Consider the following 15,803-nt stretch of genomic DNA (forward strand, 5'->3'; position numbering starts at 1 on the left):
CTGTAATACTATTATTGAGATATTAGAATAATTATCAGAGAGATATATTTTCTTCAATTTTTCATTTTTTTGATTTTGCTTTACTGATTGTTGATGACTTAGAGTCATTAACCTCCATTTGCTCAGGTCTGTTCATCAAGGAATTATTTTCTTCAGCTAGCCCTTACGTTTCTTTTTCTATGTGGTCAATTCTATTTTTAAAGGAATTGATCTCTTTTTCCATTTGCCCAATTACATTTTTGAAGGAACTATTTTCTTTCTGCATTTGCCCAAATTTATTTTTGAAGGAATTATTTTTTCAGTCAATTTTTGTGCTTCCTTTTGTAAAAAGTTGTTGAATTTTCTCTTACATTTTTCCCCCAAATTTTTCTACTTGATTTTTAAAATCCTTTTTGGACTCTTCCAAGAAATCTTGGAGACTTCACATATATTATTTTTTTATGCTGCCCTCTTTTGAGATGATCTTGTGCATTTCCTTATCTTCAAGATCTTTTTCTATAGTCTTGACTTTACTCTGACTTTTCTTACACATTTTGAGCTTTGTTCCTGGGCACTTGCATTGGAGGAGGAGCCTACATTAAGGATTCCCATGACTTGCTCATTGCATCGAGCCCTTCTGTGTTGAGAACTCTCATGCTAGCTGAACAGAGGGTCTGGGGTAGCTTTTCCAGCTACAGCCCACCCCCTCCATACCCCGCCTATTGATTTCAGCCCTGGGCACTGTCCCTGCTCCAGGTCACACTTCCCCTCCACCCAAGGCAGACCTTGTTGGAAAAATCTCCATTCTATCTCTCTTGAATCAGATTAACATTGTTTTTGAAGGAAGCCCAGGAGAGCTTCAGGAAGTTTCTGGCTTCTCTCCACCAACTTGGCTCCACCCCCTGATATTAGGATAATTATTAAAAGAACAATCCCTCCATTTATAAATTATTTTCAGGTGCACAAGGTACTTCCTCCTAGCAACCCTTAGAGAGAGGGAGGGACATTAGCTGTCTCTCTAGGCTCTCTTACGTGATTTTTCCAGGCTCACACAGCCTCATGAGTGTCTGAACCAGGCTTCAAATCCAGGCTTCCTCAACTGAAGGCTAGTCCTCTTTCTTCCATCCTAGAGCTATAGAGTTGATGGAGTGTAGCCAGGACCAGATTAAATTGTAATTGGAAAATGATTAATAAAATAATAATACAGCCTAGACAACATGAATTTTTTTCTGAGTCATTATGCAGCCTGCATCACTCCACCTCCTCAAGGCTATAGTGAAGTCAACAAACCTTGTTTAAGTGCCAGGCCCTGGGTTCCAGACTGGAAATGAGCTATAGGGAATATAGGCTAAAGCAATTTGGAAATGATTCAGCTGCTAGATCATAACCTGAGCCGGAAATGGTACCCTATGACTTGCAGTTCAGGGGGCTGCTTTGTGAATCTGAAAGGGCTGTTGTCACATCAAACATTGCAGCCCTGTGGGATAATGGGATCAGTATGACTGAGCCCTTTGCCCAGATGACCTTCCACAAAGAAGGCCATGTTTGGTCAGTTAGAATATTCCTTGGTGGCTTAGTTAAGAATGTAATCCCTGTGATCCCCCTATATACTCCACCTAATGAAAATGAGGCAGGAGACATAGTTTCCAGTTGTGAAATTAAAGGGATTCATCTACATGTCTACCTGGGCTGATGGAAAGACTCCTTGCTGTCTGATAACACCCTCCATATGATTGCTTCTCTCTGGATGCCACAGCCACCTGAGACCTACAGAGAAACGGAGTCTCTGAGCCTGGATCTCACATGGTGATAAGAACAAAGGCATGTTCTACTTCTTCTTGATCAGTTCACAGATTCATGACCATTTGGTGAACAGTTATTAAACACTTAGTGTATACTTGGCACTGTGGATCATATAAAGATTAAATTCAACCTGATTTCATGGAGCTGATTTATCCTTTTACAAAGAGCTCCAGGGTCAAATGAATCTCAAGCTTAGCAAACCATGTATTGTGCAGAGTTTAGGGAAAGAGAAGGCAGAGGGGCATTAGAAACTTTGGGGAGTAGCAATGGCTTCTAAGAGGAAGAGACTTTCCACAGAATTTCAGGCAATAGAGAATGGTATTGGAGGAATTAATCCCAGGCATAGTAAAATGTGAGCTACAGAAGGGAGCTGGGTCAGTGGGAGTGGATCTGTGTGGAGGGTCAGGCGACCCACTCTGGGTGGAGCATTGAGCATCAGGAAGGGTAGTATGGGCCATGGGGGCTTGGAATGCCATGATTGCAGACTTTTGAGTTGTTTTCTGGATTGAGGTTGACCAAGCTTTTATGATCCAACATCTTGTGGATTGAGTCAGAATCAAGCAAAAATCTTGCCCTAGAAGTCTCTGGATAGAAAGAGTGATGTAATAAGATTGCCAGGCTAATGTGAGAGTCAGAGGCAAAGACATATTTTAAGACAATTACCTTCTAAACTCAAGAATTGTTCGTTGTGGTGAATGGATGAAGCATTTATCAAGTGCCTGCTGTGTGCCCTGACCTTTACTAAGCACTTTACAAATACTTATTTAATTGTTCTGTTTAGACACTATGTCTTCCTGTCACATCTCAGATAGTTTTGTTTTTTTGTATTTTATATTTTCAATGTGAATTCTCTGGAACAAAATGATAGCTTGGGAGCCTTCCGGAGCTTTTAAAATTCACATAAAAATTAAAATTCCTTTTTCATTTTTAAATGCTTCGGTATACTTATTTACTCTGCAGCTAACTCTTGAACTTCAACCCTTGTTACCCCCATTTGATAATACAGCTGATATTAAGTCTCACCCAGTTCCATTTTTCTTATTATATATTTTGTTGAGGATATAATATGAAGTCATTCATTCAATATTAAATATCATTGAAAGGATATTAATGTTGATTTTTAAATTTAATATTCCAATGTGTCTTCAGGATAATTTTGCTGCCTGGAGACCTATAATTCACCTGTAACACACTTTTGTTAATTCTTTTTGTAAAGTGTGTACAAGAAGAAACATCAACCTTTTTTAGTACTGTATGAAAATATTTTGCTTTGCTTATGTATCTATTAATTATTTATCTTGTATCCTGATCTATAAATTTTCTGTAATAATGAACTTATAAACTTAGTTCCTATCTTTGTCCCATATTCTGATTATATCACAACAAACCTTGAATTTCCTGACATTTTGGCCAAAGAAGAAATTCTTTTTAGAACAAAAATCTGAATACGTTTAATGCCTTCATGGCTTTTTTGTAGGACAAAAAGTATCAAATTGAATAGATAAGAGTCATGCTGCATAACATCCTGCTTAGATGATGGTAATGCTATTTCATTGTAATGTGCAACATACCAGGTTGGGGCTATCCTTGGGCTTCTGATTTCTGAGCTGTCACGTTTCTACCCTGGCTTAAACCCCTACTGCCGATCCCTAGTCATCTTCATGACATATTCATTTCAGGAAAGATTTTTCAAACTCCTGATGTCTGACCCAACCCACGCTTCCTGTGACTTTTACCCCAAAGCTCCCCTCCTTGGCCTGTGCTGTCTCTCTTCTTATATATGTATTTCTTTTTTTTTTAAATTAATTTTTATTAAAGATATTTGAGTTTTACAACCCCCCCCCCCATCTTACTTCCCTCCCCCCACTCCGCTACGGAAAGCAATCTGTCAGTCTTTACTTTGTTTCCATGTTGTACCTTGATCCAAATTGGATGTGATGAGAGAGAAATCGTATCCTTAGAGATCAGACAGTAAGATATCTGTGTTTTTCTAAATTGCATGCGATAGTCCTTGAACTTTGTTCAAACTCCACATCTCCTTATCTGGATACAGATGGTACTCTCCTTTGCAGACAGCCCAAAATTGTTCCTGATTGTTGCACTGATGGAATGAGCGAGTCCTTCAAGGTTGAACATCACTCCCGTGTTGCTGTTAGGGTGTACAGTGTTTTTCTGGTTCTCCTCATGTCGCTCAGCATCAGTTCATGCAAATTCCTCCAGGCTTCCCTGAAATCCCATCCCTCCTGGTTTCTAATAGAACAATAGTGTTCCATGACATACATATACCACAGTTTGCTAAGCCATTCCCCAGTTGAAAGACATTTACTTGATTTCCAGTTCTTTGCCACCACAAACAGGGCTGCTGTAAATATTTTTGTACAAGTGATGTTTTTACCCTTTTTCCTCATCTCTTCAGGGTATAGACCCAGTAGTGGTATTGCTGGGTCAAAGGGTATGCACATTTTTGTTGCCCTTTGAGCGTAGTTCCAAATAGCTCTCCAGAAGGGTTGGATGAGTTCACAGCTCCACCAACAGTGTAATAGTGTCCTAGATTTCCCACAACCCTTCTAACAACGATCATTATCCTTTCTGGTCATATTGGCCAGTCTGAGAGGTGTGAGGTGGTACCTCAGAGAAGCTTTAATTTCCATTTCTCTAATAATTAATGATTTAGAGCATTTTTTCATATGGCTATGAATTGCTTTGATCTCATCTGTAAATTCCCTTTGCATATCCTTTGACCATTTGTCAATTGGAATGACTTTTTGTTTTAAAAATATGACTCAGTTCTCTATATATTTTAGAAATGAGTCCTTTGTCAGAATCATTAGTTGTAAAGATTGTTTCCCAATTTACTACATTTCTTTTGATCTTGGTTACAGTGGTTTTATCTGTGCAAAAGCTTTTTAATTTAATGTAATCGAAATCATCTAATTGGTTTTTGGTGATGTTCTCCAACTCTTCCTTAGTCATAAACTGCTCCCTTTTCCATAGATCTGACAGGTAAACTAGTCCTTGATCTTCTAATTTGCTTATAGTATTGTTTTTTTATGTCTAAGTCCTGTAACCATTTGGATCTTATCTTGGTAAAGGGTGTGAGGTGTTGATCTAATCTAAGTTTCTTCCATACTAACTTCCAATTATCCCAGTAGTTTTTATCAAAGAGGGAGTTTTTATCCCAATGGCTGGATTCTTTGGGTTTATCAAACAGCAGACTATAATCATCTCCTGCTTTTACACCTAGTCTATTTCACTGGTCCACTACTCTATTTCTTAGCCAATACCAAACAGTTTTGATGACTGATGCTTTATAATATAATTTTAGATCAAGTAGGGCTAAGCCACCTTCTTTTGCACTTTTTTTTTCATTAAGCTCCTGGCAATTCTTGACTTTTTATTTCTCCATATGAATTTACTTACAATTTTTTCTAACTCATTAAAGTAATTTTTTGGAATTTTGATTGGTAGAGCACTAAACAGATAGTTTAGTTTTGGTAGAATTGTCATTTTTTTTATATTAGCTCTACCTATCCATGAGCAGTTGATATTTGTCCAGTTATTTAAATCTGATTTAATTTGTGTGAGAAGTGTTTTATTATTATTTTCAAAAAGATTCTGAGTCTGTCTTGGCAAATAGACTTTCAAGTATTTTATATTGTCTGAGGTTACTTTGAATGGGATTTCTCTTTCTAGCTCTTCCTGCTGCATCTTGCTAGACATATATAGAAAAGTTGAGGATTTATGAAGGTTTATTTTATAACCTGCAACTTTGCTAAAATTGCTAATTGTTTCCAGTAGTTTTTTGGATAATTTCTTGGGATTCTCTAGGTAGACCATCATCTCATCTACAAAGAATGAGAGTTTTGTCTCTTCCTTCCCAATTCTAATTCCTTCAATTTCATTTTCTTCTCTAATTGCTGACACTAACATTTCTAATATAGTATTGAATAGTGGTGGTGATAATGGGCATCCTTGTTTCACTCCTGATCTTATTGGGAATGCCTCTAGCCTCTCCCCATTGAATATAATGCTTGTTGATGGTTTCAGATAGATAATGCTAATTATTTTAAGGAACAGTCCATTTATTCCTACACTCTCTAGTGTTTTTAGTAGGGATGGATGCTGTATTTTGTCAGAAGCTTTTTCAGCATCTGTTGATATGATCATATGATTTCTTATTGGTTTGTTGTTGATATAATTGAGTATACTAACAGTTTTCCTAATATTGAACCAACTCTGCATTCATGGAATAACTCCTACTTGATCATAGTATATTATCCTAGTGATAACTTGTAATCATTTTGCTAAGATTTTATTTAAGATTTTTGCATCTATATTCATCAGGGAAATAGGTCTATAATTTTCTTTCTCTGGTTTAGGTAACAGCATCATATTGGTTTCATAGAAAGAGTTAGACAGAATTCTGTCTTTCCCTATTTTTCCAAAGAGTTTATATAAATGTTTGGTAGAATTCACTTGTAAATCCATCAGGCCCTGGAGATTTTTTTTTAGGGAGTTCAATGATTGCTTGTTCAATTTCTTTTTCTGATAAAGGGTTGTTTAGATATTTAAGCTCTTCTTCGTTTAACCTGGGCAAATTATATTTTTGTAAATATTCATCCATTTCACTTAGATTATTAAATTTATTGGCATAGAGTTGAGCCAAATAATTTTGAATTATTACTATAATTTCCTCATTGGTGGTGAGTTTACCTTTTTCATTTATGATACTAGCAATTTGGTTTTCTTCTTTCTTTTTTTAATCAGATTAATGAGAGGTTTATCAATTTTATTGGTTTTGCATAATACAAACTTTTCGTTTTATTAATTCAATAGTTATTTTCCTTTTGATTTTATTGATTTCTCCTTTAATTTTTAGAATTTCCAATTTGGTATTTAATTGGGGATTTTTGATTTGTTCTTTCTCTAATTTTTTTAGTTGCATATTAGTTCATTGATTTCCTCTTTCTCTAATTTATTCATGTAAGCATTAAGAGCTATAATATATCCCCTGAGAGTCTCTTTGAATGAATCCTATAAGTTTTGGTATGTTGTTTCATTATTATCATTATCTAGGATAAAATGGTTAATTCTTTCTATAATTTGTTTTTTGGTCCACTCATTTTGTCCACTCCAATTTGTTCTGGGTCTATATCTCCTTGGCCCATTATTGCATATGACTTTTATTGCATTGTGATCTGAGAAAGATGTATTCACTATTTCTGCCTTTCTGCAGTTGATCATTAGGTGTTTATGTCGTAGTACATGGTCGATTTTTGTATAAGTTCCATGTACTGCAGAGAAAAAGGTATATTCCTTTCTATCCCCATTCAGTTTCCTCCATAAGTCCACCATATCTAATTTTTCTAACAATCTATTTACCTCCTTAACTTCTTTCTTGTTTATTTTATGATTCGATTTATCTAGATTTGAGAGTGGGGTGTTGAGGTCTCCCACTAGTAGAGTTTGCTGTCTATGTCTTCCTGTAGTTCTTTCAGCTTCTCCTCTAAGAATTTGGGTGCTGTCCCACTGGGTGCATATGTATTCAGTATTGAAATGCCGTTATTGTATATGGTGCCTTTTAGGAGGATAAAGTTTCCTTCCTTATCTCTTTTAACACGATCTATTTTTGCTGCTGCTTTGTCTGAGATAAGGATTGCTACCCCTGCTTTTTTTACTTCAGCTGAAGCAAAATATATTTTGCTCCAACATTTTACCTTTACTCTATATGTATCTCTCTGCTTCAGATGAGTTTCTTGTAAGCAGCATATTGTAGGATTCTGGTTTTTAATCCACTCTGCTATTTGCTTATGTTTTAAGGGAGAGTTCATCCCATTCACATTCAAAGTTATGATTACTAATTCTTTATTGCCCTCTGTGCTATCTTCCCTTTGTTTGTATTTCCCCCTCCCCCCCTTTATCCATACTCCCGAGTATTTTGTTTCTGAATACCACCCCTTCAGTGTGTTTGCCCTCCTATATCACACCCTACCCTTTCTTTCCCCTTTCCCTTTTTTCCCTTTTCCCTTCCTTTCCCTTTTGTTATTTCCCCCCACTCCACTTCCCTTTCTCTTCCCCCCTCCCCCTTTCCCCTTTTAATACTTGAAAGGTTAGATGTTTTATAAGTTAACTGAGTATATGTAGGTTGACTTTAAGCCAAGTGTGATGAGAAGAAGATTCAGGTGTTTCTCATCTGCTCCCTTCTTGCCCTCTATTACCATAGGGTTTTTTTGTACCTTTTAGTGTAATGAGATTTACCCCATTCAATCCCCTGCCTCCTCCCATCTCTTTCCTGTCCCCCTTTTTAAAGAGGTAGTGTTTTTTAGATTATTCTATCTGAGTCATAGAAAATTCTGAGTGTCTGTCCTTTCTAGTTCAGTATATTCTATTGAATAGAGTCAAAATTCCTGAGAGTTATTAGAGTCTTTCTCCTAAGTGGGGTTAAAGCCAGTTACATCCCATTAGCAGTCTCATGGATAGGTCATGAATGTCCTTCATTTCTGGCTAGGTATATTGTCTCTGTTAGAGTTATCATTCTCAGGATTTATGAGAATCTTTTCCTCCATGCTGGGATATAGTCAGTTTCAACTTACTGGATAGCATTTTTTTCCCCTTTTACCACCCCCTTGTTTGTTTGGTTTTTTTTTTACCTTTTCATGTGTCTCTTGAACCTCCTGTTCGATGTCCAAATTTTCTGTTTAGCTCTGGTCTTTTCATCAGAAATTTTTGGAATTCTTCCATTTTGTTAAATGTCCATCTTTTTCCCTGGAAGAGAAGGCTCAGCTTTGTGGGAAAGTAGATTCTTGGCTGCATTCCAAGTTCCCTTGCTCTTCGAAATATCTCATTCCAGGCCCTTTGATCCCTTAATGTTGATGCAGCCAGGTCCTGCGTGATCCTTTCTGTGGCTCCTTGATATTTAAGTTGTTTCTTTCTTGCTGCTTGCAGGATTTTCTCTTTTATTTGATAGTTCTGGAATTTGGCCACAACATTCCTTGGTGTTTTCATTTTAGGATCTTTTTTCTGGTGGGGATCGAAGTACTCTTTCAATAACTACTTTGCCCTCTGATTCCATGATATCGGGGCAGTTTTACATCACTAGATCCTGTAATATTAAGTCCAGGCTTTTTTTCCTCTTCATTGTTTTCAGGAAGTCCTATAATTTTCAGGTTGCCCCTCCTCGATCTATTCTGGAGGTCAGTGGTTTTGTTGATGAGGTATTTTACATTTTCTTCTATTTTTTTCTATTTTTTGATTTTGTTTAACTGACTCTTGCTGTCTCATGGAGTCATTAGATTCTGTAGACTCCATAGACTCCATTCTTTTTTTTGGGGGGGGGGTTCTTCATTAACCTTTAGCAACTCCTTTTCCAATTGGTCAATTCTACTTCTGAAAGAGCTTTCCATTTGACCAATTGAAGTTTTGAGAGAATTATTTTCTTTTTGCATTTGCCCAATTGAGGATCTGAGAGATTTATTCTCATTTTGTATTTGTCCAATTGATGATCTGAGATTTATTCTCCTTTTGTATTTGTCCAATTGTACTTTCTAAGGTTTTGTTTTCTTGTTACAAGGTATTAATTGTCTCCCCCAAATTTTCCAGTTGATTTTTAAACTCCTTCCTTATTTCTTCAAGGAAGTCTTTCTGTGCTGAAGACCAGATTGTATTCTCCTCAGAGGTTCCAGGTCTCTCCGAGTTAGGGTCTTTCCCTTCCAAGAATTTTTCTATGGATCCACCTTTCCCTTCATTTTGCTAAGACCTTGAGTTGTGGAAGGGCTGGTTCACAGGGGCTTGGGATTGCTAAAGGCTTTACTCACTGAGTGAAGTTTATCTAGCGGGCCAGTAGGAGGTGTTGGTTGCTTTCTCTGGAGTGTCTGTGACCTTGGTTGAGGCCTTCTCCCTTTGCTTGAAGGGAGGGGTTGGAGCTATTGCATTCTTTTTGCCTTCAATCTATGGTGGGCTTTACCCTGGCCTGAGGTCATTGTCAGCTGGGCCTGAGGCAGAAGTAGTTTGCATTGTTTACTCTGGGAAGAGGTCTGAGCTGCAATGGGACACTTGAGTTCCTCAGACCAGAGGAGCCCAGGGATGGCGTCTGCAGCTCTCCTGTTCCGGAACTCTCCCCCCAGCCCTGTCCCCAAGCTCTCCTGGGGGACAGCACCAACACCAGTGCCTCTGCTCCCTAGTTGACTCAAGCCCCCGCCGTCTAGCCCCACTGCTTATCCAGCAGGTCCGGCTCTCGGGCCCTCAGACTCCCGGCTCCAATTCAGCTGTTACTCTGGTTGATCCGGGGTTGATCCTCCCTCTGAGCCCAGACTCACCTGCCTGAATTCAGCCAATGCTGCTGCCAGAGACAAGTCCTGAGGTAGATGTTCTTTCTCCTTGCCTTTTCTTTCTAGGTTTTGTGGGTCGGATTACTTTGAAGAGGTTTGTTTCATATGATAGATGGGGAAAGATCAGGAGACTTTAGAACTATGCCTGTCTTCTCTCCACCATCTTGGTGGCTGGAAGTCCTTATATGTGTATTTCTAGTGGTTAGTCTTCTACCTAGTCATTTTATAGAGTGCTTTTCATTCATTCATTACCCATCATTCTAGTAAGTTTGAGGTAAAATGTAGTTGAGTATATGTGAAGGAGACATGTACACCTATAAACCTTTCCTTTTCTTAGCTCTGCATTTTTTTATAAAGTTGTTTAATTTTGATGTAAGTTGTATTTTCTGGAATAGCCAAGGGAGATTTTTGTTTCTTTTCCAAACTCTTATCACTAATTCACTCTTTGACCTTTGGGAAAGTACTCCCTTCACCCTTGGACTCAGTTTCTTCATCTGGACAAAAATAATCTCTCATACCACCAGGCTTTGGAATCTCAGCTGTCTGAGAGGGAGATTCATTAGGGTAGACAAGGCTCTTTCAAATCACCCCCTAGGGTAAGAAGATTGGGACATTTATTGGAGGTGGAAAGACTCCCTGGGATGTGTCAGATACAGCAGTGACTTTCTGATCGTCACCTCTCCCTCCCCTCCCTTATTCCATTTGTCCTTAACCTTAGTTCTCATGTGCAGTAGTGGGATTCAATTCAAATTTTACAGATCATTAATCTGCTAAAAGCACACATTCTCTTCATAGAGCAACCATGCCTTATGTGATGCTTGTGAAAATGTTTTCTTTTCTTTCCAAAAGTGCTAAAGGTTTCTGCTTCAAGCTAGGTATGAGAATGAGAAGAATTGGCTTTGGTAGATTTCACAGCCACTAGGGGGACCTTGGGGATTGAGTTCTATAGCTTTTTATGAAGCTGATTTTATAATTTAAAAAGTCAGAAGGGTTGTTGGCTCATTGTGCAGTTCTTCTTATTTGTGTAGTGAAGGAAATTGAGTTGAGCCTTAGATGGGGAAAGAACTTTCCGAAGTCATTTAACTAATTGATGTTAGACATGGAATCCACAGTGACCTGTGTAAGGTTCGAATGACACCCCCCCCCCTTCCCGAATTATTCTTGTTTCACTGTGAGGGAATGGATAATGACATTGGAGAATTTGTCAATCTCGTGTTCTCCTCTTGGCCTCTGTTATCCAGAGGCTAGTGTCCTCACTTGGCTGAAGCTATTCTCTCCAAAATTGTGCATAATCTCTTAATTGATCAATCTGATGATCTTTCTCCTCAATCTTCACACTTCTTAATCTCTTTGCTACATTTGACACCAGTTATTAGCCTCTTCTTTTATCTGTTTCTTCCTCTCTGGGTTTTCATGTTACTGCTTTTTTTTTTTAAATAAATATTTTATCTGTTTTCCAATTATATTTAATAGTGTTTCTACCTATCTTTTTTTTGTAAGGTTTTGAATTTTACAATTTCTCCCCCTCCCCCCCCAGAAGGCAGTCTGATAATCTGTACATTGTTTCCATGTTACACATTGATCAAAATTGAATGTGTTGGGAGAAAAATCATGTCCTTGAAAAAAATAAAGTATTAAAGATAGCAAAATTATGTGGTACATAAGACAACTTTTTTTTTTTAATTGAAAGTAGCAGTCTTTAGTCTTTTTTTTAAACTTCACAGTTCTTTCTTTGGATACAGATGGTATTCTCTGTCACAGATACCCTAAAATTGTCCCTGATTATTGCTCTGATGGAATGAGCAAGTCCATTAACTTTGATCATCACCCCCATGTTGCTTTTAGGGTATACAATGTTCCTCTGGTTCTGTTGAGTTGCTCTGAATATTTTTGTATGATACTGCTTTCTCTTGGTTTTCTTCCTAACTTGTTTAATCACTACTCAGTCTCTTTTGCTGAATACCTTAGTTGGGTGTTTGCTAAGATCCTGTCCTGGAGCCTCTTTTCTTATTCTCTGGTTTCATACTTGGTAACTTCATCAGCTCCTGTTTTGCCTTATCAATATTTTATCACATGTTAATACATATATATATATATAATTCTCCCCACCACACACATATTCAATTTCTCTCCTAAACTTCAATTACTAATCTTCAGTTACCTGTTAGATATTTCTTTACTCCCACTCTCTCCTCTCAATTAGTGCTTTTTCTTTTTTTAAATTTTGTGTTCCAAATTCTTTCCCTTCCTCCTAAGTGGACCTCTGAACCAATGTGAAGGCAAACAAAATGATATTAATTATACATGTGAAATAGTGTAAAACTTATTTTCATGTTAACTACATCACAAAAAAGCAAGAAAATGAATTATGTCACAATTTATATAAAAATTATAATTATCAATTTGCACTTAGTGTTCTCAATAGTTCTCTCTCTGGAACTGGATAACATTTTTTTCATCATGACTACTTTGATTCATCGTATTGATCAGAATAGTCAAGTATTTCACAATTGATCATTATAATATTGCTGTTAACCTTGCATAATGATCCTCCTGTTCTTCTCACTTCAATTTGCTTTTAGTTCATATAGGTCTTGCTTTGTATTTTTTTCTGAAACCACCTCCCTCATCATTTTTTAATACCACAATAGTACTCCTTCACAATTATATGTTACTATTTGTTTAACCATTTATCTAATGATGAGTATATCCCTTAGTGTTCCAATTCTTTGCCACAAAAAAAGAACTGTTATAAATATTTTTGTTTCTATAGGTTCATTTTTCTTTTGATCTCTTTAGGTACAGACTTAGAAGTGATATTGCTGGATCTAAGGGTATGCACAGTTTTATAGCTCTTTGGGCATAGTTCCAAATTATTCTCCAGAATGGTTGGACCAATTCACAATTCTGACAGTTTATTAGTGTACTTATTTTCCCTCATCCCCTCTATCATTTGTCATTTTTAATAGATGTGGGATGATTCTTTAGAGTTGTTTTAATTTGCTTTTCTCTAATCAGTAGTGATTTAGAGCATTTTTCATGTGGCTTTAGATAGCTTTCATCATTTTTCCTTTGGCCATTTATCAATTGAGGAATGGCTCTTTTTATGAGTTTTACTTAGTTTTCTATTTATTTGCAAAGTGAGACCTTTATCAGAGAAAAATTCTATAAAAGTTTTTGCAATTCATTGTCTGTGATATTTTTTAGCAAAATGTAATTTCCCTGTATATCTCTTTTAAGTAGCTTTACTTTTTACTGTGTTTGAGATTATGGTTGTTATCCTTGCCTTTTTTACTTCTGCTGAAACATAATAGATTCTGCTCCAGCCCTTTATTTTAGCTCTGTGTGAATCTTTCTGGTTCATCTATATCTCTTGAATTCTGGTTTCTATTGCATTATTTTCTTCTTCTGTTTAATAGATTAGCTCATTCCACTCCACATTCAAAGTTTTAGTTACTGTGTATTTTTCCCTCTGTCCTATTTTCTTCTTTCTTTTATTCTGCCCCTCCTTAAAAGTTGTTTTGTTTCTGACTATTGCCTCCCTTAATCCTCCCTCCCTTTTATCATTCCCTCCCAGTCCATATTTCTTATCCTCTTCCCTGTTTTCCTTTTAGGTAAGAGTGTTTTCTGTATCCTTTTGAGTGTGTTTATATATTCTTCCTTTTTTGAACCAATTCCAGTTAGAGAATGGTCAAGTGTTTCCCACCATTCTCTCTTTCCCACCTCACCAATTTGTCCTTCATTGTAAAAGTTCTTCCTTGAAAGCCTCTTAAATGTGAGGAAAATTTCCTCAGTCCACTTCTCCCTTCCTCCTTCTCTCAGTGCAGCTCTCTTGCTCCTTTTTCATTTTTTGGGGGGGAGGGGATTGTCATCTTAACATAATCAACTCCTACTCTTTGTTGATTCCTAATTGCCCTAAAAATGAAAGTTCTAAGGAATTAAATGTATAGAATTATAAACAGTTCCCATATAGGAATATAAACATTTTAACTTTGAGTCCTTTATGATTATTTTTTTCATGTTTTCTCTTCTGTGCTTCTCTTGAGTTTTGTGTTTGAATGTCAGATTTTTCTATTCGTCAGGAATGCCTGGAAGTCTCCTATTTCATTAAATGTCCATTTTCCCTCTGAAAGATTATATTCAGTTTGGTTGGATAGGTTATTCTTGATTGTAATATTAGTTCCTTTGCCTTTAAGAATATTATATTCCAAGTCTTTTGCTCCTCTAAAGTGGAAGCTGCTGAATCTTTTGTGATCCTGACTATGGCACCGCAATATTTGAATTATTTTTTTGTCTGGGAGCTCTGGAATTTGACTATGATCTTGGAAATTTTTATTTTAGTATCTCTTTTCAATTTGGATTTTGGATTTTGGATTGTTTCAATTTCTATTTAATCCTCTAGTTCTAGAATATGAGTTTTTTCAATGATTATTTCATAAAATATGATGTCTGGACTCTTTTTTGAATATGACTTTTAGTTAGCCCAATAATTCTTAAACTAACTCTTCTTGGTCTGTTTTCTTGGTCATTTTTTTTTCCTGATGAGATACTTCATATTTCCTTCTGTTTTTCACTCTTTTGACTTTGTTTCATTGTATCTTGATGTCTCATGGAGTCATTGACTTCCGTTTGCCCAATTCTAGTTTTTAAGTAATTATTTTCTTCAGTGAATCTTTTTTTTTTTTTTTGCAAGGCAGATGGGGTTAAGTGGCTTGCCCAAGGCCATGCAGCTAGGTAATTATTAAGTTTCTGAGATCGGATTTGAACCCAGGTACTCCTGACTCTAAGGCTGGTGCTTTATCCACTATGTTACCTAGCCGCCCCATAATTATCTTTTTTTTTTTTTCTTTTTTGCAAGGCAATGAGGTTAAGTGGCTTGCCCAAGGCCACACAGTTAGGTAATTATTAAATGTCTGAGGCCAGATTTGAACTCAGGTACTCCTGACTCCAGAGCCGGTGCTCTATCCACTGCGCCACCTAGCCACCCCTCAGTGAATCTTTTTGACTTATCATTTGACTAGTTCTGCTTTTTAAGGAGTAATTTTCTTTGGTGAGTTTTTATACACCTTTTATTTTAACCACTTGGCCAATTTTGTTTTTTAAGGTGGTTTTTTTTCATTATTTTTAATGCCTCTTTTACCAAACTTGCATCACTCTTCCCCCCCCCTTCAATTTTTCTTATTATTATTCTTATCTCTTTCTTTCCAAGAATTAGATTTAGGTCCAATTAAAATTTTTCTTTGAGGCCTTTTGGTAAGTTATTTTCTTGTTGCTAGCTTCTTCTGAGTTTGTCTTAGTCCCACTTGGGAGTGGGGAGGCACTGTCATATTTCAGCCTTTTTTATGATGCTGTTTTTAGAGCTAGTTCTTGGGATCTGAAAGTTTTTGCTGTTTCTGAGGTGGTGTGACCCAAGAAGAGCTGGTCCTGGTCTGTAGCCAGGAAAGGTTCCTGATCCCCTGTAGCCACAAGCACTAGTACTCTCTTTGCCGTGGAATTATGACCAGGGCCCCTGCTCCCTTGTGTCTAACCCCTCCACCCTGTACTCTACTGCCTTGGTCACCATTCTCCTGTTGGACATTTTGACCTAGGCATCTCAAACTCAACTAGTTATCCTTCTCTGCCCCTTAGCTTCATTTCCCTATTTCTGTTGAGAGTGCCACTGTGTCACCTTTAGATAAACATAGCAGTGAGGTA

At 37.0% G+C, this 15,803-nt stretch overlaps 1 protein-coding gene across 1 annotated transcript in view; it reads left to right on the top strand.

Moving 5' to 3' along the window:
- The window catches only part of FAF1 (Fas associated factor 1), a 319,384-nt gene that overhangs the window by 38,454 nt on the left and 265,127 nt on the right, over positions 1–15,803 (top strand). The gene's annotated exons all lie outside the window — the stretch shown is intronic.

This window comes from Macrotis lagotis, chromosome 2 (genome assembly GCF_037893015.1).
Source record: "Macrotis lagotis isolate mMagLag1 chromosome 2, bilby.v1.9.chrom.fasta, whole genome shotgun sequence".
Classification (NCBI taxonomy): Eukaryota; Metazoa; Chordata; class Mammalia; order Peramelemorphia; family Peramelidae; genus Macrotis; species Macrotis lagotis.